We start from the raw sequence: 27,064 nt of genomic DNA, 5'->3' as shown, positions 1-27,064 counted from the left end.
AACCATAATAATTTTAGCCACTAAATTAAAAGTGAGGACCTTAGTTAAGTATAATATTGTGCGTTGTATTTGTTTTTGTCAGTTCCTATTTCTTTATTAACTTCTTAATTGGGGAGACAATGGTCATTACACAGATCCATTCTCAAGTTTTGTCATGGATGTTTGCTTTCTCCTTCTCCTCTTTTCTCTCTCTTTCCATGTGGATAGATACAATGCATAGGTAGACTTAGTTCTTATTGTGTAGATGTATCTACATGGAGATAGACAGGTACAGATATAGATATGCTATCTGTATTTATCTATATACAGATTTGTGTTATTTCCTTTGGATGAACTGTATTGTTCATTTATGAGAAGTTGCTAAGTAAGCCAATAAGTTTTTGAATCATAACTTCAAATTCCATAGCATTCAATACTTTTTAGGATGCTTATTTTAATCTCATGTGATTAATGATTATCTTCAAATGAGAAAATAGTGGCTCAGAATAATTACTTGTTTAGGGTTAGAAAGTTAGGTAAGATATCAGTTATCTGTCTAGGATCAGAAAGCCGGTTAGTGATGATATGACATATGGAGAAAGTGTTAATTGTCTTTCTGTTTTACTTGTTTGTTCTATAAGTAGTTGTCAAGTCTTTCTGTAAATTAAGCATTATTTTTGATGTAGGCATTCAGCAGTGAACAAAAGGTGAAAACCTCTTGGCTTTGGATAGAGCTTACATTCTGGTGAGGGAAGAAATTGTATTCTATAAAATATAAGAAGGTGATAAGGAAGGTGTAGGAAAAAGCAGGGTTGGACGGGAGGGGATAAGGAGTTTGGGGAGTCATATTTTCTAAGTTTAGATAAGATGGTCAGAAAGGCCTCAACGGGAGGGTGATATTTGGCCATAGATTTACAGGAGGTGAGAGAACAAGTCACAGCAACATCTGGGGGAATAGCAGGAAAATGAAAAGTGCAAAGGCACTGAGGCATCAGAGAGCCCATTGTGGTTAGAATAGAGTGAGAGAGGGGTCCTGTGGGGGCATGATCTGAGATGACCGGTGTTAGGGTGGGAGGAGTCAGGTGAAGGTGTCGGCTCTCCACATGGTTGATGACCCTGGTGGCTACCATAAGGATTTTGACTTTTTCTCTGTGTGATATCTAGATCCAATGAATGGTTTGAGCAGAGAAGTGTAAGTGCTTTATTATTCAGCTTATTTTAAAAAAGATTATTGTGGGAGATGTCTTGAGAAAAAACAGTAGGCGAGCGTAGATGGGCACAGAGGATCCTAGTTGTAAGAATTTGTGAACTAGGCATATGTCCAATGGGCAGTGGACTTCTGGTCTCAAGTTCTTATTCTAGTTGGGACTCTTACTTCCACTAACTGTTTGGGGGGATGCTTTGGAGAATCATTTAAGGTTTTACTAGAAAGGGAAATAAAACTGAACAGTTGGTGTGTGTTTGAGCCAATTTCCTTTTATTCCTTACCGTTTGTGGACTGCTAAGATGTTCTAGTTTAGTTTTTGTTTCTTTTTCCAATGCCAGAGTGTGTGCCCCTGCTTGCCCCATCTCCGTGCTCATAGTGTTTTTACTGTCAGCTCTGACATCCCTTCCCAGCCTTCTTTGGAACATGCAGAAGACAAGAGGCAAGGGACAATGTCCTTGCTAGGTCCTGAGTTATTCTGGAATTCTAGGTTGCAACCCATAGCCTATGTCTTTCTTTAAAGTAGTTGAAACTGAGTGTAGAGGGATTCTAAAAGTTAGTATAGGCAATTCAAGCAACTCACCTAACCACTGAGCAATTTAACACTCTAGAATTTCTGGTATATGGTAGAGGATAGACCACTGTGTATGCAGTTCTGGGACTGGGGTACGTATGCTGTGAACAAACATGCATCAGCTCTGTTTTGGTTTCACTTCACTTTAGTTATTTGACTTGGTATCTGTAAACCCTGTGTGCACACTTTTATGAGCCTTAGGACAATTTACTGCCAACTTGCTTGAACTCTAAAATATGCTTCCAGTTTCAGAAAAACCACAATTTATTTACCACATAGGCAAGGAAACAGAGGTCATTGAGCTTATTTATCACATAATTTTAAACTTCCTTTCTGAGTACTGACATCTCCCAGCAGCCAAAGCGACGTGCTCTTTAGGCAGATTTGGTTAAGGGGGAGAAAGGCTAAGGCGTGCTGAAAGTTGCTAGGTGCAAGGCTGCTCCATGAAGTTGCTTTCGGTGCTAAAATGACAAGAATCAGAGCTGGAAGAGTGGAAGGTACATATAAGGAACCTATTTTATTGTGTTTGTAAGGTGTAATGTATGGTGATTAACATAACATAATAAAATGAAATAAAAAAATGGTAAGCAGGAAATGCTGAAAAACCTCTATCTTATTGGAAGTCAAATTATTTAAGATATGAGGAATAAGTATTAACCTAAAACAATGGAACGAGCGATCCTTAACATCCTTAAGATTAGAACGCAGTATAGAAAGTCAATCTTTCAAACACCAACTGGTGTCAGTTTCTTCCAAGATATTTCCAGAATGACAACATCTAACTAGCAAATACTTACATTCAGTGAAAAAAGACTTAGGCACGAGGGAAGAGTGACTCTGTAAAACATATAACAGAATAAGTAATCACCTTATAGCAAAGGAAAAAGATAAAGAAAGAGGGAAAGATAACTCCTAGGTGTCTAGCTTGGAAAGATAATGACTCAACTCAGTGAAGTGTGGAGATAGGCATAGTTGGTTTGAAAATTGGGAATTTCTTACTAAATGGCAAAAGTTTTCTTGTGTAGGTTTACTTATGATAGATGGGCCCTGAGTCTGTCTGAAGGGGCCAGAACGCAATGTGACCTTATTAGATTTCGAGACCCTTTCATTTCCGAATTTTGTCTTTTCTTTTTCCTCCAAGGGGCCAGGAAATGGGAGGTACTGAGTGCTGATGGATCATTTACCTCGGAGAGTCTCATGTTATGGAGGACATAGCGTGTAGAATCAGAGCAGAGAACTTCTCTGGGGGGGGGGGTCTCCAAGTTGTGAACTGAGTGCTTAGAGCTGAGTCACCAGATGTTTTCCTGACATTGGCAGGGTTTAATTTAATCAAAGGATACGGCCTAGACCTAGAAGGAAACTCAGTAACTGATGGTGGGGAGCAGAATCCCAACTGAGCTCGGTTGTAATTTCAGATGCCGAGAAAGGAGTGCTTCAGGAAGCTTCGCTCCGAGAATATTGTGAGTTTTTAAATTCCTTCATGTTCGTGATTTTAATTATTCTTGTTTCCCAAAGTGATTAGCAGAAACAATTTGGGAGGAAATGGATGTGTGTGCTGGAACAAAGAGAAAAGCCAGGGGACTGTATTCTGTTTCACAGCCAGGCTTGTGGTTGGGGAAGGGGTGGTGTAATGTGAGAAAGGGAGAAGCGCTGGTAGTTTCTGAGGGGAGGGGCGGGGAGAGGAGACCAGGCTTGAGCTGTGAGGAAGAACTCAATGGGAACCCAGCCTGATTCCATTCGGATCTGTGACCTTCCTGACAAAATCCAGAAGCTGAAAGCTAGAATGAGTGTTAATCTCTACACAGAAGGAAAAAGGAGTCAAAATGGAATTGAAGACACTGGACTGTCTGAAACAATTTACGCTATGGAGGTTTGGGTACGAATGAGTTCATTTTCATATCCATGCATGATCTAGGTAAAGTTAACCTCACATCTATGATGATCTCTGCACAAAGTTTAGAAGAATGCCCGCACCAACTAAGGGCTCAATAAATGTTGGCTCTTTACCTCGGACTCTACCTACAATTTGTGTCGCGAACAACCTCAGCCAAGCTTTCTAAAGCAAATACGTGAGGGAAGAGTCAAGACTTAATATTCCTAACTCTTCTTCTTTGGAATTACTTTCTCAATGTTTCAATTTACTCATATTAGTCAGGCATGGAGATTCTTCTTGAAATTGGTTTTATCTCAATTATAGGACAATTTGAAAGAAATGGTTTCTATTATTTTTGAAAATCAGCTAAAAGCTTCAAACAATAAACACATTTATGCGCCTCTCACTTGGTCTTGAAGTTTTGGAAGTCAATTTCCCCTTAAAGTAAGCAGTATTAAAAAATAATTTATAGCACATTACATTAGGGTTTAAAATTAAGAGTGTAGCACAGTGACTATCCAGCCAGTCAGAATCAGGGCAAATCTTTTGTCTTCAGTGGTTTGATTGTGATGTGCCTGGTTATGATTCTCTTTATAACTATTGTATTTGGGGTTAGCTGAGATTCTTGAAGATGAGGTTGCTCTCTTTAAGAACTTTGGAAAATTCTTTTTTTAAAATTTTTATTTATTTTTTGACAGAGAAAGAGACAGCGAGAGAGGGAACACAAGCAGGGGGAGCGGGGGAGCGAGAAGCAGGCTTCCCGCTGAGCAGGGAGCACGATGCGTGGCTCAATCTCAGGACCCTGGGACCACGACTTGAGCCAAAGGCAGATACTTAACCGACTGAGCCACCCAGGCGCCCCAAGAACTTTGGAAAATTCTTGACTGTGTTTTCCTTATATACTTATTCTGCCCTGTTCTTTGTTTTTTCCTTCTTCTTTTCCCCCTCCTACTCCCCTTCCTCCTCCTTCTTTGTCTTCAGTTAATTCTGATAATAAGGATGCAGGGTTTTGCACTATGACCCGCATGTGATTGACAATGTGTATTATTTTATTCTCTTGTGCTTAAATCAGATATTTTATACTGACTTGTCTTTGGAATCATTTAATGGATCTTCTGCTGTACTCTTAAACTCATCCAATGAGGTCTTAATTTCAGATATTGTATTTTTTGGTCTTAGAACTTTTTTTTATCGATTCTAATCTTGGTTGAAATTTCACATCCTTTTGTCACTTTGCCCATATTTTCTTCCAATTTTTTTAAGCCTATTGATCATTTTATCGAAGTCTTTGGATGCTAACTGGAATATCCATTTTTTTTCTTCGTATCTGCTTATATCATTTGTTCCACTTGGTTATTGCTCACATTTTCCTAACTCTTTTCATGTTGGTAATTTGTTTTTATATGCCATATATTGTGTACAAAGGAAGAGTCAAAGCTCTGCGTGATGCTACTTCTACCAGACAGGGCTCTGCTTTCCCCTGTGAGACTGATAAGGTGAGGAGCTGGTCACCTCAGTCTGCAGGGACTGAACTGGATCAGGACCATAGAAGTTTTAGTTCTGGTTTAATTTCAATTTAGTTATTGAGTCTGTCTTTTTTCCTTGGGCCTGTCTCTCCTACACTTTTGACTGAGAACCCTGAAAGACTGCTTTAGCATCTTGCTACACACTATAGTATTTCCAAATTTGGTGAACATCCTGGGGACACCAGCCATGATTCTGAGCTAGGCTCTCCCAGTTACTATGGGATTACTGGAGATCTTAGCTTACCTCCCAGAAGCTACTTAACCTGAAGCTCAGCCTCAGAATTCAACAATGGTATGGTGGGGAAACTCGGCTGAGCATTTAGGGAGATTGTGGTCCTTTGTATGAATGCCAAGTATTTGGCTGGTTTCTGTTGGCGTCCTATGGTCCTTCTGCAGGGACCAGGTCTGATCTTCAGACCGTGCTCAGAATCAGCAGATGCCCCAGGGAAGAAAATCGCTCACCTAAGTAAAGCGCTCTGCTCTGGGGAATTTTAGTTCATTTAATTCTCTTTGGTTCCACAATTCTCTGATCTTTTCATATGTGATTTTTGAAGTCAATTTGTATTCTGCACTTGGTCTGGCAAGAATGTGTTCTGCTGTACCAACTGCATTGACCTATAACCAGCAGTCCCCTTGAGGTCAACTTTTAAAAAGTTTTCAGCAGCTATGTCCTTCCTACCTAATAGCTTATAAGGAGTTCTTCACCTATTTTTCCAGGAGCATCAGGTAAGGCTGTCACAAAGAAAAGGGTGGATGTATGTGTCAAACAGAGTTTAAAAATTAAATTTACATGCCAAAGTTCAAGTGGAATTATATTCCCTAGCAAGTTACCGTCCTGTCACACACAGTAATAAAGACGGTACTGCAATAGCCAAATTGATCACTCAATTTTTTTCAATATGGGAAGTATTTGTTAAGGTGATTGCTGTATGGGGAAATATTGCAACATCTGAAAATGAATTTTGCAAGTCATAATAGGACCTTAAAGGTCTTGGCAGGGGGCCTACCCACATGAAAGTCTTGACTCTCCTTTTGTCTCTACATGGGCTAGAGGAAGTACAGGTGTGCTGAGAGATAATCTGGCTGCGCATGGAGCCTCCCCTGCAAGCATCAGCGCAACAGGTGATATTACTCTCGATGCAAACCTGGAGAGTGTTAGATCTGAGAATACCCTCTAAATCAGGGGCAAGGCATCTAAGGAGGTGGCCATAATTATCCTTAAGTATGGTGGCTGTGTTTGTGACCTCATTAGACCCTTTGGTATGTTATGAATAAATATTCCTTTTGGAATTAAACTGGTGGAATTCTTCAATTTGGCCCACTCTGGTTTTCTCTCTGGTTTTTCTCCTACTATGATATCCCAACCCTGCTGTGTCAATTTCCCTGATCACATGGCAGGATCTTGGCATTTCAAAACACTTGGCAGACTTTATATAATTTGATCCGAACAATGAAGTTATGTAGCTAGGCATGGCCTAAGTTCCACTTTATAGACAAGGAAGCCATAGGTTGAGAGGTTAAGAACAATTAGTTAAAACAGAGAGAAGACTTAAAACCAGGTCCTTTTACTTCTTCTTTTTTTCTTTAAGCATATCATGTGAATTGATCCTAACTCTGAGATGACAGATGGCACTAGAGAAAGAGAACTTCTTTACATCTGGTAGATAGTTGAAAAATGCAGATTCCACACAAATAAATATGGAAGGCATTTTTACCCTCTCCCCTAACTTCCTTTCTGGGGTCTGGCACTCCACAATTTTACAGAACAGAAACAGGACTTATATAACTTAACTCAAAGCAGACAAAGATACAGAAACTGTCAGCATGAGGTGATCCTTTCTGGAAATGCAAGCCGGCTGATGGTCTGGGAGGTGGCTGGACCTTGAGCCACCCTAGGGAGGTGCATGTTCTGTCCTGTCTCCTGTCTCAACTTCAGCCACACACTGACTACCTTTCTCCCCAAATATCAGCAATTCTGTAGGATCCAAGCAAGTATTTTTGCAACTCCTTCTTTTCTGCTCTGAAACAGTAATCTTTGATCATGTATGCTCTGCACATGCGTGCTTTGAAAGTATAATGCTCTGATTCTAATATAATGGATAGTTCAGTTCAGTCATGACTTCATCCTCACTTGAAGACACAGTCAAATGCCTGCAGCTAGGGGCGCCTGGGTGGCTCAGTCGGTTAAGCCTCTGCCTTAGGCTCGGGTCGTGGTCCCAGCCTAAGGATCGAGCCCCGCATTGGGCTCCTTGCTCGAATGGAGAGGCGGGAGCCTGCTTCTCCCTCTCCTCCCTCTGCCTGCCGCCCCCCCCCCCCCCCCCCCCGGCTTGTGCACACTCTCTCTCTGTCAAAAAAAAAAAAAAAAATGCCTGCAGCTATGTGAAGAATACCCTGGCTCCGAATGCAGGTGTCGTTAGGAGTACTGTATCGGTGACTTAGCACTAGTGTTTTGCCCTCCTTAGAGCCGCCCTGGGGCCAGCTCACATGTCTCCAGGTCTGCCTTTCAATCTTTTCCCTGTGTCTGGCCTCTGAGTTCCCTTTCTCCTTGGGGAACTCAGTTATGTATTTTAAAAACACATTGAGCTATGTTTTAAACATGTCTTTTAGCTAGGAATTTTCCTTATTGGAAAATTTTCCCTGTTGCTGGAAACAGAACATGCCAGTTTGAGATGAAGGAAGTACAGAGATTTCATAAATGATGAAAGCTAAGCATGCAATGGTTTTCCCATAAGTAAGCATTTCAAAATGTATGTGTAGAAAGGCAATAAAGGAAAAACACAAATCAAGTTATTTAAAACCATTATTTTCAGAGCCAAGAAAGAAATGATGAGAACAAAGTTTTTAAAAAACATTATAAGTCCTTTGGTGGTGTTTTCAGTGGGACTCATTTAGAGATGATTGGATATTGTTATTTTTAATTTGATTTTTTTAGAACAAAAATTTACCAAAATAGCAAGTTTTGCCATTTCTTTTCCCACAACTTTAAGAAGTAAACCGTGAGAGTTGGGTCAGCATAATCTTTCTTTTTTGGACTCTTTTGCTTGCAAATACACCCACCATCAAATTACATTGTATTCCTTCCTCTTTTGCCTCCCTGTGGCAGAGGTTTAATATAAATAAGTCCAAAGCTCAGTTTTCTTTACATCTGTTGCTCTAAGTAAATAGTAAGGAATCGGATGCCTGAGTCCGTTGATTAGATTTTATACAAGTGGATCTTGTTAGAACATTCCTTTACACCTGGGATACGGGGAGATTTATTTGTAACCTTGTTTGCCAAGAGAACCATAGAGGTATTTACATTTCTATAATGTGTTGTAGTTTCAAAGATTTTGTTTGAATCTTGACAAAGTGGCTGAATTAAGAAGTACTTAATTGACTGATTTTAAAAAACAACAACTTATTTTAAATCATTCAGCTGTTTGGCCTGTACCAGTCCATACTTTCATAGGATTGTATGTTTCAATTTTTTGATTCTATTACTTGAAAATATGTAGACCCAACTATTTCTGATAATTATATGGGCCTCTGAACTCCAGTTGGCCTATTTATAAAATTGGATACAAATCTATCATGGCTGCTTTCAAAGAGAGCACTGTATATAAATGAAGGGTTCTTCAAACCACTTGAGGGGTGGGGTTGAGATCCCAAAGAAATAGGCTACATTGCTTCTGGGAGAGGGGAGGAGGCATCCTATGACTCACAGGGCTTCTGAGTAGGACCCACAACTATAGGGCTAGAGCTCAGGGCAATGGTCATGCTGCTGAGCATCCTGCAAGTTATCCCTATACTCTGCCCCCTCCTATGTCCCCTGGTTCCACCCCATGCAATTCTCAGCCTCTTCTCTAAATAAATGTTGACGATAGCTTCACCTAGCAAAGGTGTGTCAAAGTATAAGGTTGCCCAGGTTGCTCGCATATCTTGGTTGGGCTCTGGTCAGCTGAGGGAGTAATGAAGAAACACGTTGCTATGGTGATTTCTGTCATTTATTTCTTCATGGACATTGGTATGAATTGATGTTTTTTATAGTTCGCAAAATACTTGAACTCCTCTTTTTTTTTCCCCCTTCTTTCTTTCTTTTCTTTCAGACCACCACCAAGAATTAAATGGAGATAACTACTGAAAATGCTGAGAACAGTGATTTGTAGTGTGTTCCCGGGTGTGGGGTTCCTTGAGGAGTCAGGGATTGGGTCAGAGATGTATTTGGAAGAGAGAGAAATAAGACTCCTCTATCTTCCCAGTCTAGAGAAACAATTCTATAGGCACATAGCCTGAATGAGAAGGAAGTATTTGCATTTCTACCATCTTTGAACACTGATTACTAATGTCGCCGTCTTTAAAGAATTCTGCTCTTTACGATAAGACTAGACTCTCTCTCCTCTCTTCTGTGTTACACAGCCTCTGATTGCAAATTTATTCTTGGCATCTTTGAATCGCAAGGGCCCTTTGATTGTATTTCCCCTCCACATATTCTTTGGGCTCTGCTGCTTCTTTTTACACTTTCTGCTATAGAAGCAGTGAGCTACTTGGCAGGGCATCTCTCTCAGCCAATGAAAAACCAAAAGAGAGTGGAGACCTTTTTATTCTACAAATCAGAAAGAGATTGTTTAAAAGTTGTTGTTTTTTTTTTTTTTTTTTCCAAAAAGTGGCTGCAGTTAGTTTTGCTGTTAGGCTGCAAAGAAAACCCTAAATATTCTTTTGGATTCAACATTGCTTTCATAGCATAGATACTGACTTACTGGAAGAAAACTTTGTGTGTGTGTGTGTGCATGTGTGTCACTCTTTCTTGAGTACTTTCTATGTGCCAAGGCATAAGGCTAGATGACATATGGTTGAGAATAACAGTCATGGTCTCTGCCCTCAACCAATTTACAATGTGGATAAAACAGACCTCCTATATTTGAATCCACAATGACATAATTACAATATGATAATGATTGTATTTGAAGGAAAACAAGAAAAGTACACAGGACTTATAAGATGGTTCGACAGGGGGATTTTGTGGAGCTAGAAGTCAAGATAACTCTTCCTATGAAAGTGATATTTAAGATGGAAATTTAAGGATGAGTAGACACAGAGCAGATGAAATATGGAGCCCAGGAACTGGGGGTAGAAACGAGGGAAGGAGGTGGCACTGTACTGTTGGAGAGTGTGGACGGTTGAGGAGGCAGATGTAGATAAAGTGGAAATGTTATTGGATCGTAGGTCTCAATGCAGGAAGAAGCAGAGAGGGTACTGCAACAAAGCTGTTGGCAAGAGAAGAGCCTAAAGTTGGTGTATGTGTGTGTGTTATTATAGAATTAACTGGAGTGCAGTTTTTAATGATGACCAAGTTCTTGGTGTGACTTAAAATGGCACTTGGGGTGGAATGATGAAAAGATCACTGGGCATCAAGTTAATGGACTACTGGCCAAGGTGTTGACGATGCACCCATGTAATAGTGGAGATGCCTAGCATGAGGGTAGGATTGAAATGAAAAGAACACGAAGTCAGTACTAAGTTCTTTAATGAGTGACCAGATGGCTAAGCAATGGCCACAGAAAGAACAGCATGCTATAACCAGCTGCTGAAAGGAGCAGCTTACAAAAGAGAGAGCAACCATTTGTCTGGAAGTGGCATTGGTTGGTCAGAGTATCAGTTCCACTCTGACCCTGAGGTTTGAGAGAAAACACAGCTCCTAATACCCACTTAAGAGAAGAAGCAGGATCCTTAGGGGAAAGTGAGTGTCAGTGAAGTAAAAAATGTGTGTGTGTGTGTGTGTGTGTGTGTGTGTGTGTGATAACTTCAAGATAATTATGGGCTAGAATCATGCAGAGTAAGGTAAGAATAGGCCTCCTTAAAACTCATACCCTACGCTATTCCTCCAAACTTTGAATTTCTTTTGTAACATTCCTCCCAACTTGCAGTCAAGTACCTGCTTGCAAACTTCCAGCAACAGGTAAATCACTATCTTCTAACACAGGACTTTTCACTTTGGGTGGCTCTATTGAAAAAATGATTCTGCATCTGTACTTTCCAGGTAAACGTGTGGAAAAACATGCTCAGGGGTGTGCAGTGAGCGTGGATAGACTGAACATTTATTTTATCCAAATGTTTTAGAATGAGAATTTGTTTATTTAATACTTGTGTGATTTAAAATATAAAAACCAAATTTATATTTTAAAAAGTGCATGAAACCTGAAAAATGAATTTAAAAACACTGTATGACAAGTGCTATGGACTGAAATGTGTCCCTTAAAATTTATAGGGTGAAGCCCTGACCCACAATGTGGCCGTATTTAGAGACAGAGACTCTAGGAAGTAATTAAAGTTAAATGAGGTACTAGGATGGGGCCCTGATCTTATAGGATTAGTGTCCTTGTAAGATGAGACACTAGAGTGTTCTCTCAATCTCTCTCTCCCTTTCGCCCCACATTCTGAAGGCATAGCAAGAAGACAGCAGTCTGTATACCAGGAAGAGGGCTCTCACCAGATCAGCCGGCACCTTGATCTTGAACTTCCAGGCTGCAGAACTGTGAGAAATAAATGTTGTGTAAGCCACCCAGCTTGTGGTATTTTGTCATGAAAGACTGAATGCACTAAGATAATATGATTAGAATTATGAATATAACTAGTGTTCTGAACACGCTTTCTGATAGTTACCACTTCTAATTGTGTTTCATTTTTTTCTTATTTGACCAGTAAACATTCTACAGTTTAAGAAGCAAATTGAGTAAGATGATTTATAGGTATTTTAGGTTAATTTTAAAATATAAATTTAGTTAGTTATTTTTTGGGGGTGAGGTCTGGACTTACCTGGATCCTGAAAACACTGTTCTTGCCCTAGAGTCAGCTCTGTAGTCAGGAGATAGGAGGAACACACCTCATGTAGACACTAGTACCTAAGGTTAATTCTGTACAAATCAGTTACCAGAAGTGCTTCCTGAAATGCTCTCTCAAGTCATTGTCCCATTGGGTAGCAAATACAGTATTTATGTTTGAGAAAACTGTTATGGCTAAAATGGTTAAATTGTCAAAACATGCCTGGATCTTCTCTCTTCATTAAAATAGGTTTTTAGACATATGTATATATGTATATATATATATATATGGGAGATCATGACCTGAGCCGAAGGCAGATGCTTAACCAACTGAGCCACCCCGGCGCCCCTAGACATATATATATTTTTTAACAGGGAGAACTTGTTCTTAAAATTTTTCCATGAGATCTGGAGATTAATTTCTTTGATTTTTCTCCTCGTATCCTTCTCAACAAAGCTGTACATTTTGAGGATAACCACCTGGTTATAAGCAAAATAGCCCTAAATAAGCACAAATACTTTCCACTAAATGCTCCTTTCCAGTTTGAGATTAGACTTTACGGTGTCAAATTGTCTGGGCCCAGAAAGCCACCAGAGTCCTGCAGCTCAGATCCCAGGTTCATACATAGCTATATAGGTCCCATAGATCATTTCATTTGCTGCACATTGAAGTGATAGTGCTTTCTTTTCTAAAAAAATGATGTCTACCCAGGTAAGTGCAGGGAGATAGTCTAATCAAGGGCCAAAGAAGAAATTTGGCTATTGGGTTTTGAGGTTACCATTAAACACAATATATACCTGAGTTGGCAGTTATGTGAAAATATCTATAATTATTTAGAAGGTAGAACATGTTTGCTAAGAAAATCTATTTTTTTTCTATTCTCTCTCTGCGCATTGTTTTTTCTGGTATTGATAAAGCAGTAGATCTATTCATTCTACAAACTTTTATCGTGCACCTACTATGTGTCGAGCATAGTGGGAAGTGCTGTGATACTCAGATAAAAGGCAGAGTCTCTGCTCACAAGCAGATAGAATAACTATTTCTTGAATAAAGGTGGTGATGTAGACAACTGCTTACAAATGGGAAGGGTAAAGAGAAATCGGAATCTAGGATGATGTACAGATTTCTGGGTTCAGTTATTGATCTGATGGGGAAGATAATTATTTTCAAATGGGATATATGGCATCTCATTTATAAGTAGTGGCAAGGTGGAAGCCAAATAAGACTCCCCAGTTTTGCTTCCTCTATCACATTAATGAAATGTGTTTTATGATTATGAGCAGTCATTTGAAGATCAGATTAATTTCTACCTCTGTTACCTTACCAAAAGATTCCTTGTACTCCTTGGTGAATAGGAAATGAATTTCATGGACCAGCAGTGCATCATCTGAAAGAAGTATTAACAATTGGGTTTGTCATTGATTGCATAGGGAGTTTACAAGGCAATTTAGTGTGGGCTTTAGATAGTGGACTAATCCTTGCTCTGTCTGTTTTCAGACTATCAATTAATACGCATTTTGTTGTGCTGTTTCTGGTATTCTGACTCAAATTGAGTACACACTTTTAATAAGACTATTAATATAAAAATTGGATCTGGGGAGCTAGAGGTGTTTAATAAATGAGTTGTAATTTTACTTAAAGGAGTCAAGGTACCTTGAAGCATTTCCTCTAATACTAGAATTGCTATTACCGAGAGGCAACTCTGTGGACGTTTAGTATTTCTGCACATGTTGTGAGTGGGGAATTGACTAATCTGTGTTCTGGACTGTCTTTGCATGGATATGTGTATTTGCATAACTCTTTGCAAGAGTTTGCAAGACTGTCTCCCTCTGGAGGAAAAGTCAGGAATGCTTACTGCCTGTTACAAAAGATTCAGGTTCCTTAAATTCAGGGTCCCTCTACTATAACACAACCCTCTGTATATGCAGATGTCACCTGGCCCTCTTTGCATCATATTATAATAGGGGTCTGGGGAACTGCACCAAAATACTTCTACTCTGGCTACTGCTATTGCTATGAGTAGTAAACTGTCCTTCTGTCTGACTCAGGAGTCTTGTGTCTCCCATCATCAACCATGAAATATTTGGCAGGCTAACTTTTTAGCTTGCAAGTAGGTTGAATTCTCAGGTCCTTCATAGTTCTTGACAGATAGCATATTTCAGATTCCTATCTACCAATTCATAGACTCTATATTCTACCATAAAATCTGAAACAGCTGAACCTTTTCAGCATTAGCAGGGCAGAACTCGAAGTTTTAGGCCACATAACAAAACATTGAAAAAGAATTAGAACATCCACTTTGTTTTATGTCTGTGAAACTTCACATTTATTATATATTATAATTTTAAAAGCTTCTTATGGAGAAAAACTGGAGTATGAGTACACTCAAAGCAATAGCTTTTGCAGAAATGTGAAAGCTAATGATTGTTTATAGGTCATTTATTTTCAGTACACTCAACTCTCATATAAGCACCATAAATAAATGTTTTGCTTTCTTTTTGTTTTGTAGCCAACTTGATTGAGGTATACTTTATGTGCAATAAACTGCACCCTTTTAAAATGTACAATTTGGTGAATATTGCCAGTTGAATATGCCTGCAAATGCACCATCACAACCAATTTACAAAAACATTGTCATCACCCCCAAAAGATTCCTTGAACTCCTTTGGACCTAAATGAATTTTGATTACAAGTGAAAGCCTTTTACATTGGGACACTTCAGAGATAATTTTTACTGAGGAATTTTTGCCAGTGTCCAATTTCATTTCCTTTTTCAACCATTTCAAGCATGAATATTTGATTTTTTTTTCCTTGGGTATTTACTCTGACTTGTATTTTCCTTTTAATGGTTCCTCTGTCTAGTCTTTTCCTCTCCTTCATATCATTTGGAGTAGAAAGGCTGAATAATATTCTCATGAGCTCATAGAAGTGGGATAAAAAGTGTGAATTTAAAACATATAAAGATTAAGTTCCCTTGCAGAAAAAAGAACAACATATCACATTCCGGAAACAGAAAGTGGGTGTTAGTGTACAAGGCTATGCAAACTGATCATGGAAACAGTAGAAAAGGGTACTTATCTATGTAATTAGGTGTTAATTTATATATAAGAGATATACTTCTTTGCATTAATTATGATGTTTTATTTTAGGGTTTTTCCTCTCTCGATCATTGACAGAGTTTCTAGGGAAGCCTCTCTCAAGTATTTTGTTTTTTCAGTCTGGCCCTTGATGATCATGGCTCTCAAAATCCAAGGGTGAATTTTGACTGGTGTGTTTCTCTCGGTGATATAAAATAGGTCACCTGGGTCCCTTTGTCTTGAGACCCATCAAAGAATGGAATGTGAGCTGAACTCTGAAAGCAATTTGCCCACAGCCATGGTTGTATGTGGAGGACAAGACATTTACATGTTCTAATTCCAAATATGAGATAGAGCTAAATGATGTCTTTGGTGAGAGTTGTAGTTGTCGCATGACTTCTTGATTTATCAAGCGAGTATCTTCTCTCTTCTCTCATCAGTTTGGAGGGTAAACTTTATTTTTTTAAAAACGTGGATAGAAATCAAAGACTTCTGTCCACTCTACATAAAAATGAGGAATGTGTCAAACAGTTTGGAAAACTATAAAATTGAAAACTTGAAGTCAGTGATCTAGGATTTTTATGATGCTCTTCCTTCACCCTCCTTCTTCCCACTGATGAAGGTTTTTTTTTTTTTTTTCTGGTTCGAAGGGAAACATCCACAGCAACTATAAGCATGTAAGAGAAAGCAAGTCCCTCTGAATAGTCTGCAATCTCTCTCCTTCCTTTCACATCTGGAAATGCTCAGCTAGACACGCGTCGAAACCCAGATTGCACACGTTTTCTCTCTGTGCATCTGTCTCCATCCTCCATAGCATTTTGCAGCCATGTCTGTCTTTTGTTAGCAAGGGGATGAGCAAAACAAGAACAATAAACATTTTAAATCAACAACCCACCATTTTTTCTGCATTAAGTATGGAACAATTTTTGTGCCTTTTCCAAAAATAGTCTGCCACAAGGAGCAATCAGTAATCAGAATTTAAGGAGGTGAGGGCCTCAGGAGACCTGTTCCCCCCACACAAACATATTCTATAACCTTCATTGTACTTAAGCACAACATTATCCTAGTGGAGTCTGGATTTCTGAATACCATACCACGGTGAAACTATGAGTAGGAAGTATTTTGCTTAGTGTGCAGCAGGGAAGTCAAGGCTCTGTTTGCTAGGATTGGATCAATTTCTGGGCCATCAAACACCCAGACTGGGTATCTTGTTGTGAATCATGCACCTGGGTGGAGAAGTTTTTTAATTTTCAAGGAGGTGCTGCATATGCCAGCATAAGATTAGGTGAGTAGATGGCAATTGCACCTTCACAGAGATTTAACACTGTCTCATCTCTTCTCTTTTTCAGCAGAGGCACTGTTATCATTTTTTATACCTGAGATCCCTTTTGAACGGTACCTGGTCGGTAACTCCCAGGGTGTTTATACGTAGGGGGGTGTTCTGATCCAAGGAAAAAATAAGTTTGGTTCCTTTTGATTTTGCTTGCTTTATTATGATGATTATTGCCATCATCATTATTATTTTTCATCACTATACCAGTTCAAGGCGGACAAAGTTGTAGTAGGGAAAAAAAGCAAACTGGTGGGGACCAGAGAGCGAAATAAATGGATCACTAGGCTAAGAAAGCAAAGCGCAGGGAAGATGGAGAAATTGTGGTGAGGGTTGAAACTAGGCTGTAGATCAGATAAAGGCTAGTTTAGGATACGGCTTTGTACATGGAATGCATTTGCTCTGGTTTTCCTTCCATGTAAAATTAGAATACTAAGTGGGCATGGCAAAAGGACACAGTAGGATGGAGATGTTGGTTTTGGAATTCAGACTAGCTCGAGCTTTCTAGTCTAAAGTAGTTGGTGGGTCGTGGAAGAGTCAGCGGGCACAATCAGTCTAAGCGGGTAAGACACACAGAAGTCAGGGAATAGGGGGTCAGAAACCCAAAGGAAAATCCTGGAGAACCAAGAGCCCAGGACCTAGGAGTCTGTGAAGAAAAGGTCAATAATCTTGGCCAAAAATTATGAAAGAAGGAGCAGGCTCGCAGCATAAGGTCTGAGCTGTGCGGTACCAGGTACAAGAAGAAAGCTTGATTTTGAGGGTTAAACTAAGTGCCACAGCATCTGTGTGCACAGAACTGATGTGTGATTTTGAGAAAGCCTGAACGTGCAGTTTGCAGAAAGTAAGTTCTGTCTGACCAGGGTGTTCGAACAAATGGAGAAGTCATTTCCTGATGCATAGTTTAAAACTGAAACATATATGTAAGTATAAGGAGAAACCAGAGGAACACTCTTAAAGAAGATGATAATGCTCGGGTAATGCAAAACGTGTAATCTCTTTAAAACATCAGTCCTTTACATTGGGGCTTAGAAATATTTGCCAACTATTTTACTCATTAGTTAATCAATTTATTCATCAAATATTTACTGAGTGTCTGTGACATGCCAATGTGTTTAATATCTTACAAAATCGACTTTAGTTATTAACTTTCACTATTTGTCTGTTTAGATTTTTCATAGTGGAGAGTGAATCTCTCTAATAATGTTAGCAATTAATAATAGAATGACTATTTAGGCAAGTTCAAACTCTAGGGAATTATGAAACTTACCAGGAAACATTGATGACAATGGAGGGAAACAAAATAAGATCATAAAAGCCTGAGGTGGTGGTTTACGACTAAAATATTGATTTGAAAATGTATTAACTGAACCACTTAGCTATGATAATGTCGAAGTGGACATCTGGAAGTTGTGATTGATTGTATAGTGATAAAGAAATTGGTCAAAACCCCTAAATTGGGTGAAAAGAAATTGATTTGGTAGCTTCCTCTACATTTATTATTTGAGATAATTTTAGCAGGGAATACCAGACTAGAGGTACTTTTTTGGATCCTGGCTCAAGTTGTTTGCCAGAAATAAAGTCTCAAAGGCTCTCTTTACCTCCTATTTGTGACTTGTGGTTTGTTGAGCCAGCCATTGTGTTCTCCTGAAAGAATGACTATTTTTATTTGGTTCTGTTTTAGACACAATGTGAATATGTGTATGGGTATGCATGGAAACAGCATGGGATGTGTTGGGGTAGCAGGGAATAAGCAAAGAACTCAGGAATACTCTTCTATAAGCTGCAAAGATTATTTTGAGTAGAAAATGATTTTGAATTACAAATTATTTCCAGGGAGTTTTGTTTTTTCTTGATCAGACTAGATATGAATTATTTTTTTAATTTTTAAAAAATTTTTTAAAGATTTGATTTACATATTTGACAGAGAAAGAAACAGTGAGAGAGAGAGCACAAGCAGGGGGAGTGGGAGAGGGTGAAGCAGATTCCCCACTGAGCAGGGCCTGACGTGGGGCTCGATCCCAGGACCCTGGGATCATGACCTGAGCCGAAGGCAGACGCTTAACTGAGCCACCCAGGCGCCCTTAGACATGAATTATTTTAATATGCAAAAACTCCTGAAAGGAGTCAAGGTAAAGATTAGAAAGATAATTTTTTGGGGGGTAAAGATGGAGGACTTTGGGCAGCTGGTGGGCAAAATGATGGTGTTGGCAGTAGGAAGAACCATAGATAAGAGGCACAGCAAGGAGAAGGTTTCAGAAGGAGAAATGAGAGGTGGATTGCTGAGTTTGGCTTGGAACCCAGGGCTACCAACATTGCCTCTTCTTTGTAAGTTAAATTATGAGAACCATTTACATTAGGGGTTTTAGTGTCCTTTAATTTCATCCTGTTTACCTGAACTACGTCAGTTCAGCACGGTCTATGTAAATGCCATCCTTTCTAGGGGTAGAGAAGAGAAAAGGGGAAAGGAAAAAAATTAAACACAAAAAAGAAATAGATACTTACAAGAAATATTTATCCTTATTCTCTTTGCCATTAATGTTCTTTTTTTAAAAAAAAATATTTATTTATTTTAGAGAGAGAGTGTGCGAGAGTGTGAGCAGGGGGAGGAGCAGTGGGGGAGGGCAGAGGGAGGGAAAGGACTGTCCAGCAGACTCTGTGGGGCTCGATCTCATGACCCTGAGATCAAGACCTGAGCTGAAACCAAGAGTCAGACACTTAACCAACTGAGCCACCCAGGTGCCACTATTTGTTGTTAATATTCTTAATCTTTTATTAATACACGAATGATTGCCTGGTTTCTAAGACCCATTGCTGACGTTATGCCAAGAATTAACTGTATGCCAGCACAGTGGATTCATGTTCTCTGAACACTTAATATATGAAAATTTAACTATAGCTTGACTAAGGGAAACAAAGAATACAGATTTACATATAGGGAATGATTTTGCCTTTCATTTCTCTCAATAAGCATGTGCCCTGCCCTGAGAATGAGATGTGACCCCTCAGCCTGTTTCTGGCTGTTAGTCAAGCCATGAGCTTCCCAGTGGGCCGAGATCCTGGCATTGCCTAAGCAACCCACCAACAGACCAACCAACCAATTGGCCCTTATTTGCTCCTTCTGTGTCAATCCTCCATCTCCAATTCCAAACTCTAAAAAATCTAAAAAAAAAACCTGAAAATGAATGGGATCTTTTCTAATTAATTTGGTGGCAAAACTTAACCTGAACTGATGTGAACACTTTTTATAGTCTTTATCTTACATAATTTTAATATTCACACATTTACCTCAAAAATAATATGTCAGGGTACAGAATGCTTGAGATAGTTCATAAAATATGGCGTATACTCATATTGTGTGTTTTTTTATTTTATTTATTTATTTGAGAGAGAGGAAGAGAGCAAGCACAAGCAGGGGGAGGGGCAGAGGGAGAGGGAGAAGCAAGTTCCCCACTGAGCGGGGAGCCCGACACCTGGCTGGATCCCAGGACCCTGGGATCATGACCTGAGCCAAAGGCAGAAGGCAGGTGCTTAACTGACTGAGCTGCCCGGCTCATACTGTCATTTTAACATCCTAATGAATCAGGCCTGAAGGGCCAGATGAAGCAGAAAAGAATTACTCTCTTTAATCCTCATACCAAACTCTTAAATTAGGTACAATGGTTATCTCCACTGTACAGATGGGGAAACCCAGAGAGGTCAAGAAATCTACTCAAGGTCAAAGAGCTAGTGAGTACAGAAGTTGGCTTGTTGAATTTTTTAAAACCGTTTTACATATGTTTCCGTTCTTTTGTGTTAAAATAAATGCGGGAAATACCCCAGGAGTGCATGAGGTATAGAGTCTAAGTCCTTCACCCTTTACTTCTCTAGCCCCATTTCTCAGATATATTGATCAGTAATTTTGTACACATCTTTCCAGTCATTTTTCTGTCTCATACAAATGCAGGCACATATAAGTAAGTGTAAAATATCAGAAGTATAAGAAATGTAACTGCATGTTTTCATTAAATGTCATTTCTCTTTTAAGCCCCTGTTCTGGGATTGCAAGAAGTAAAATCTCAGAACGGAGGGTAGTTTCAGCCAATCCAAGACTTCTCTGGGGAATTCATTACCTCTCTGCCTTCCCACCTTCAGGTGTCGGTCTATTTTGGGGGGTCCTGAAGCGGAGGGTGGGTGGTGAAATGGTGAGGGCCGCATCTACTCTTCTGCTTCTGTTTTCTATTTATAGAGCAGCTGCTAAGATGTCTTATTTTTTTCATTGCTTGCTGTAGACATTGGGAAATATGTCTCTAACTTATCAGATGCTACCTTAAATTAACATTTACTGCCATAGGTATAGGGTAAGAATATTAGAATTGTATAATTCCATTTACCACTCTTTCCAGGTACTTTTCAAGGTGTGATGTAGTTTACTTCTGTCTGTATTTTAAAATTCAAAATCTATGAAAATTTTTTTTTCATTTTAAATGGTCAATCAATTAACTTTTCAAAAATTTAGGAAAAATAGTTTTTTAAAATTACCTGAATACTTACCATTTGTGTTCTTTATTCCTTCCTGCAGATCTGTGTTTCCATTTGCTGTTTTTTCCCTCCTTCAGCATGAAGAACTTCCTTTAGCGTTTCTTTTCTTTTTTTATTCTTTTTTTTTTTTTTTTTTTTAGAGAGAGAGAGAGAGAAAGAACATGCACGGAGGTGGGGGGAGGGGGGAGGGAGAAGGAGGGAGAATCTTAAGCAGAATCTTCACAGTTTGAACATAAGGTACCCAGATATGTTTATTTTGTGTTTGTTCTGTTGAAAATTTGCAATGTTTTGGGGTCTATTAATGTCTTTTTTTTATGTTTGGAAATGTTTTAACTATTTTTTTCTTCAAGTATTTCTTCTGTCTCCACATATCCTTCTGGGACTTCAGTTACACATATATAAGTTGATAAAATATTGCCCCACAGGTCTTTAATTGCTATTATGCATATTTATTCTTTTTTTTTCCTGTCTTTCTGCCTTTGGGTTAATTAACTGATTCTTTTGTAGGGTCTAGTCTGCAGGTAAGCCAATCCAATGAACTTTTTATTTCTTTTTTTTAAAAACATTTTATTTATTTATTTGAGAGAGGGAGCGTGCACACACACACACACACAGAGAGAGAGGGAGAGGGAGAAGCAGGCTCCCTGCTCAGGATGCAGGGCTCCATCCCAGGACCCCGGGATCATGGCCTGAGTCAAAGGCAGACGCTTAACTGACTGAGCCACCCAGGCACCCTGAACTTTTTATTTTTGATATTGTATTTTCAGTTACGTAATTTCCATGGGTTTTTGTTGTTGTTGTTGTTGTTGTTTTGTTTTCAACTTCTCAGTTGAGAGTCTATATATGTGCATCTATTTGGGCTACCTTTTTTCTACATTTTTTAGCAGAATTCTATTAACTGCTTCAAAGTTTTTGTTAATTTCAGCACCTAAGTTATTTGTGGGTCTGCTTCTATTAATTAATTATTTTCTGTTCCTTGGGCCATATTTTTGTACATCTTATTATGTTTAGCAATTTTTGATTGGATACTGAATATTTTGGAGGATAAACCTTCTGGATTATGTTATCTTTTGCTAAAGAGTGTTAAATATTGTTCTGAAAGGCTAATACATGGCTTCTAAGTTCCTAGCATCATCCTTTGATTTTTTGGAGGTTTGCTTTTAGGGTTTGTGTGTGGGTGTCTGTTTGGTTTTATCCTTAGTTCTATGTCATAGACCTTAGTCATGATATGTCATTCTTACCCCTAAGGTGTGGACCTGTAGAAACTCAATGAAAAGTAAAGGTATCTATTAAGCCCTACTCACCTGGCCAGACTTGAACTACAAACTCTCACCACTATTGGGTAGATGCTGAGATAGTTTCTCCGTTCTTTATTCTTCTAGCATCTGTGTTCTGCTGGGTTCCTTAGATTCTCACCATCAGCATGGACAGTTCAGGTGTAAACCAAACTGAGGGTATTTGCATGCAGATGTGGGGGCATCCCTTCTGTGTTTCCCTACTCTTTGGAATTTTTCTTCCAATTTACTGCTCAGCTAGTGGTACTGTACTCCATCCTTTGTGTCCTCTTCACAACAGGACGCTGTTTCCTGGTTGATTTCTATTCTCTCCCCGCACTGCGGTAAGCCTGAGAGTGTCCTCGGGGGAAAGCCAACTTGTTATGGAGCTTGCCCCTGTGCTTTCCTTAAGGACTGGGTTTTTTCCAGTTTCTGCCTGCTTTGCATTGTCCACTGATGCCTTCAAACAGTTCCTTTTTTGTATCTGTCTAGAGTTTATGACTGTTATTTACACGACGTTTAGTCTGATACAAGCTATGCAACCGTGAATTGAAACAGAGCCTCCTCATAAACTAATATCTAATATTCATTGACTACCTGTCCTTTGTTATCTGCTGTGTAGATTTACATATATTAACATTGATCGACTAAACAACATTACAAGATAGGTACCATCATCGCCCTTATTATTATTTTACAGACTAAGAAACTGAAGCACAGAGTGATAAAGAAACTTGCCCGAGTTTATGAAGTAAGGGACCAATACAGGATCCAATGCCGTATATGTTGAATATAAAGCTTGTGTTCTAGTTCAATGATTTTCAAATGTAGCTATAGATTGGAATTTCCTGGGGACCTTTAAAAATACCAATGCCTTGGTTCCCACTCCAGAGATTTTTTTAATAACCAATCTTCACGATGGCCTGGCTAATGAGATTTTAAAAAGTTCCCCAGATGTTTTGGATGTTCACCTATGGTTGAGAACCACTGTGCCATGTGGTACTTCCTGTGATCCTGACTAAATCCTATAAACAGATCAATTAATATTTATTTTTTTCTTTCTAAATAATAATGGAATGGAAAGATGTTTCATGTACTTACTATTCTGGTATCTTCATGATTAACAGTGAGAGATAGATTTCTTGAATATTTTAAATTAATTTTGTAAAAGCCAATCCATTCTAAGGGTTCTTGGTTGCTGTGATCTATGTGAGAAATGCTGTTTATGAATGTCACTAATAATTGTATTTAGTCTCTAATAAGAATTTTCCACTCGTTCGCTTGTTTTGTGCTTAAAAATAGATAGGCTTCCAAGAGCTATTAAAACACTTCCCATCTTTGTGAATCAATATAAATAACATAAATAGCCAATAATTAGAATAAAAGCCAACACTCCCATGTGAAGCCATTTGGTGTCTTTTGACCAATTGTAGGTAGTGGCTACAGGATGTTGGTGGTGCAACAAGGTGCAGCACATTATGGAAGATGATGGGCTTATGTGGAGTCTGGGGGCCTCAGTTTCATATATTAGCCTGGTTTGAATGACCTAAGAGAGTCTCTAAAATTCTCGGGACCTCAATTTTCAACTCTATGAAATTTAAAATTGAGGCCCTTCTGGCTTTAAAGCTTTATGAATATCAAATTATTTCCTGCTCAAGATACCCTTTCTTTGTTTGCTGTCAAGAGGATAGAACAGTTACTAGAATAAAGGACATATGCAAACATCCAAAATAAAAGTATACCATTTGAACATGCTTTTAACTGCATCTATTTCAGTGAATAAACCCTGTTATGGACTGATGGTTTGGAGGTCAAGTGGATGCTGCTAATTCCAGATGGAGGCAGCTTGCTGAAGGCAGAGGAAATGAAGAACATTGGCAAAATGTAATAAATATCTAACGAGTCACATCTAACCCTCTGCTTCAAGAGAGAACTAAACATGTCTTTGTTGGGAAATCCCATGACACTATGCTGTGTTTTCACCTGGCAAGTGATGCTGGCAGCACCAGAAGCTGCCTCCACTGCAGCCCTTCTTTCTAGAATGGTAACACTGTGATTTGCTTTAGTCAGGATTGCTATTCTTATTGGGGGAGCAATGGCTGTGATAAAAAAAAAAAAGTAATTAAGCCCACCAAGAAAGGCTGATTTTGTTGGCTGGCTGCAGCCTAGGATTTGGAAACAATAGATGGGACAATAATGTTGTGTTTGGGAACAGTTTTGCTTTGATCTGGGTATCATTCATAGGTTGAGCACAAAGCTGTTTTTACTGGTAGTTAAACATTTGGCAATTGCTGATCGGTAACAATGTACTGGGTGTCCTGCTGAAGTAGCATGGTTCAGTGAGCAGAACATTGATTGAACTAGAATGTAAAAATATTTGTACTCAAGTGTGTCTCTGTTGCTATTGATTGGCTTTGTGAATTTGGTTCCATTCTTCAGTGTCTTGGTATATGTGTGCATTTGTGCCTGTCTTGGTTTGCTTTGGGATGTGGTGTCAGGAGACCAGGCCATCTTTAATTAGATGAGTTTGAAATATGATGAATTGGAATATTTAAAGGAATAACCTAAGGTGACGGTAAAAAGAAAAAGAAAATCAGAAAACATATTAAAATTAAGGATATGAGAAAGCTGAATGACAGCGTGCTTTCATGTGAAGATATTTGAGAAAGAATATCTAAGATGTTTGAGACCTCTGTCTTAAGAATAACAGCGTACTTAAAAGCCAAAGGATTGTTGACTCAAAGATTTGCTAAGCACATACGTCTTTCCTTGTTGCTGTCTTTGGGTAGTTCTAGTTATGCAGGTACTCAGTTTTCTGGTTTGTAAATCCATATCAATAGTTTCTAGGTGAGATCTGAAGGCACATTCCATTCTTGGAACAAATTCTCCAATATATCAGAACTTCACACACTCTACTTCCATCCTTAACTCTATTTGGGATAAGAGCATGTGCTGTGGTAGGCATCTATGTTCTCATTGTGTGTGCTTGTATTTGAGATCATTTGATCATTTACTATTAGAAAACTATTTTTATGTAACTTCATTTAAAAAATATACATGTTAAATGTAACCTAGGTGGTGTTGGGAATAACAACTTAGACAGTAATAATTCCAGAATCCTTCAGACCAGGAGTATTTAAAAGTGTTACATACTATATACATCTTTCTACAAAATAGGGGAATGTATTTTCAGTTTCGACTAAATTAGTCATTCCTTTTCTTGCCTACCTGCCACAAGGATTCATTTTTAAACCCTCCAATCTAGAGCCTGGGAGGGGGTGGTGGGGGGTGGGGATTGGGGGTGTAGCCCCAAAGGCAGATAGAACAAAGTGTTCTACCGGGGAAAAAAAGGATGCAGGCCCATGTGACTAAAATTTCTAAATTTTAAATCTTGGGAAAATGCATAATCAGTAATCAAATTTCTACAACCCCCCCCCCCCCGGAAAACAAAAACCAAAAAACAACTCAACCCTATGATGCAGTGGAAGAACAATCAAGATCTTGAGGCCAGATTTGCATGAGAAAGGAATTATATGAGATACATAAAAGAGAGGGTAAGGAATAGCTGAAAGAAGCTATATTAAGAATACAAGCTCCAGGGGCACCTGGGTGGCTTAATCAGCTGAGCGTCTGCCTTGGGCTCAGGTCATGATCCCAGGGTCCTGGGATCGAGCCCCACATCGGGGCTCCCTGTTTAGTGGGAGCTTGCTTCTCCCTTTCCCTCCGCTGCTCCCCCTGCTTGTGCTCTCTCTCTCTCTCAAGTAAATAAATAAAATCTTAAAAAAAAAATCTTAAAAAAAGAAAGAAAAAGAATGCAATCTCCAGAACTGACATAGGATTTGCTGTATGTTGGATTCAGTTCTGAAGGTAATTCAGATTTCGGTGTTACAATGTTTCACATATTAGGGAGTTTGAGGACCCTGTGTGGAGACAATGCAGGAGAGTGAATAAATTGCAACATGCACACAGATACAGGTGGGGTATGGATCCTGACTCCTTTACTTATTACCTTATGACTCTGGGCAAATTTCTTAAACTCCTGCACCTCAGTTTATTCAGTTATAAAGGGTGAACATTAAGATACCTCCCTCATGCATGTATTAAATGAGATATTAAGTGTATTGAGTGAGATCATTCATGTAAGGAATTAGGAGAGTGTTTGATCAGTATTAGCTCTTAGAATTATGGTGATTTCCTTTGAGAGATTTAGTGGTAAAAGGATTTCAATTAGTGAAAATGTAACTGCATTGTGGTGAGCCAGAGGATTTTGCATCATGATAATTATTGATAGATATACTGGCAGACAAAAGAATATAGGTGACCAATAGTACTTGGGTTGGAACGAGGAAATTGACAATTTTGAGTTTCAAGAACTGTTTTAAGTTATTTATTCTGACTTCTGAATTTTGGACTCCATTGGAATTTATTGCTTTCTTTTTCTTTTCTTTTTTTTTTTGTTAGAGGCATCTGTATTTGGTTTGGTTCCTGGAGTGTAAGCTCCCTGAGGGGAGGTCCATGCTTGACTCCTCATTAGTGAAATATATACAGTGCTAAGATGGAAATAAACTTTTGGTCATGATAATAGTCTATAAAGGACCTGGAATCTGTTTATTTTAGAATGCAAGTTTTTGACAAAAGAATATACACAGCAGTTAGAGTGTCCTCTGTGGCTATACATTTTTTTTCTTTTGTGATGTTTTGAAGATGACCAAAAGCTTGGTTAAGTATGACTGAATTACACCATGTAGTATAACGTACCTTCATTTTACTAGAAAGTTAATGTAAACTTAACTTTATACAAACATTAAAATATTATTTTATATAATAATACACTCCATTTGCCTCCTAATTAAAGAATTAGTGAAAACCCTCATTTGGATATGGCATAGAAAATTTTTATTCTGATTTATC

Source organism: Eumetopias jubatus, unplaced genomic scaffold (assembly GCF_037043125.1).
Source record: "Eumetopias jubatus isolate StellerSeaLion01/CBP00866 unplaced genomic scaffold, mEumJub1_p1.0 scaffold_5, whole genome shotgun sequence".
Taxonomy (NCBI): Eukaryota; Metazoa; Chordata; class Mammalia; order Carnivora; family Otariidae; genus Eumetopias; species Eumetopias jubatus.
The sequence above is the reverse complement of the archived record's forward strand: the minus strand, read 5'-3'. Positions refer to the sequence as shown.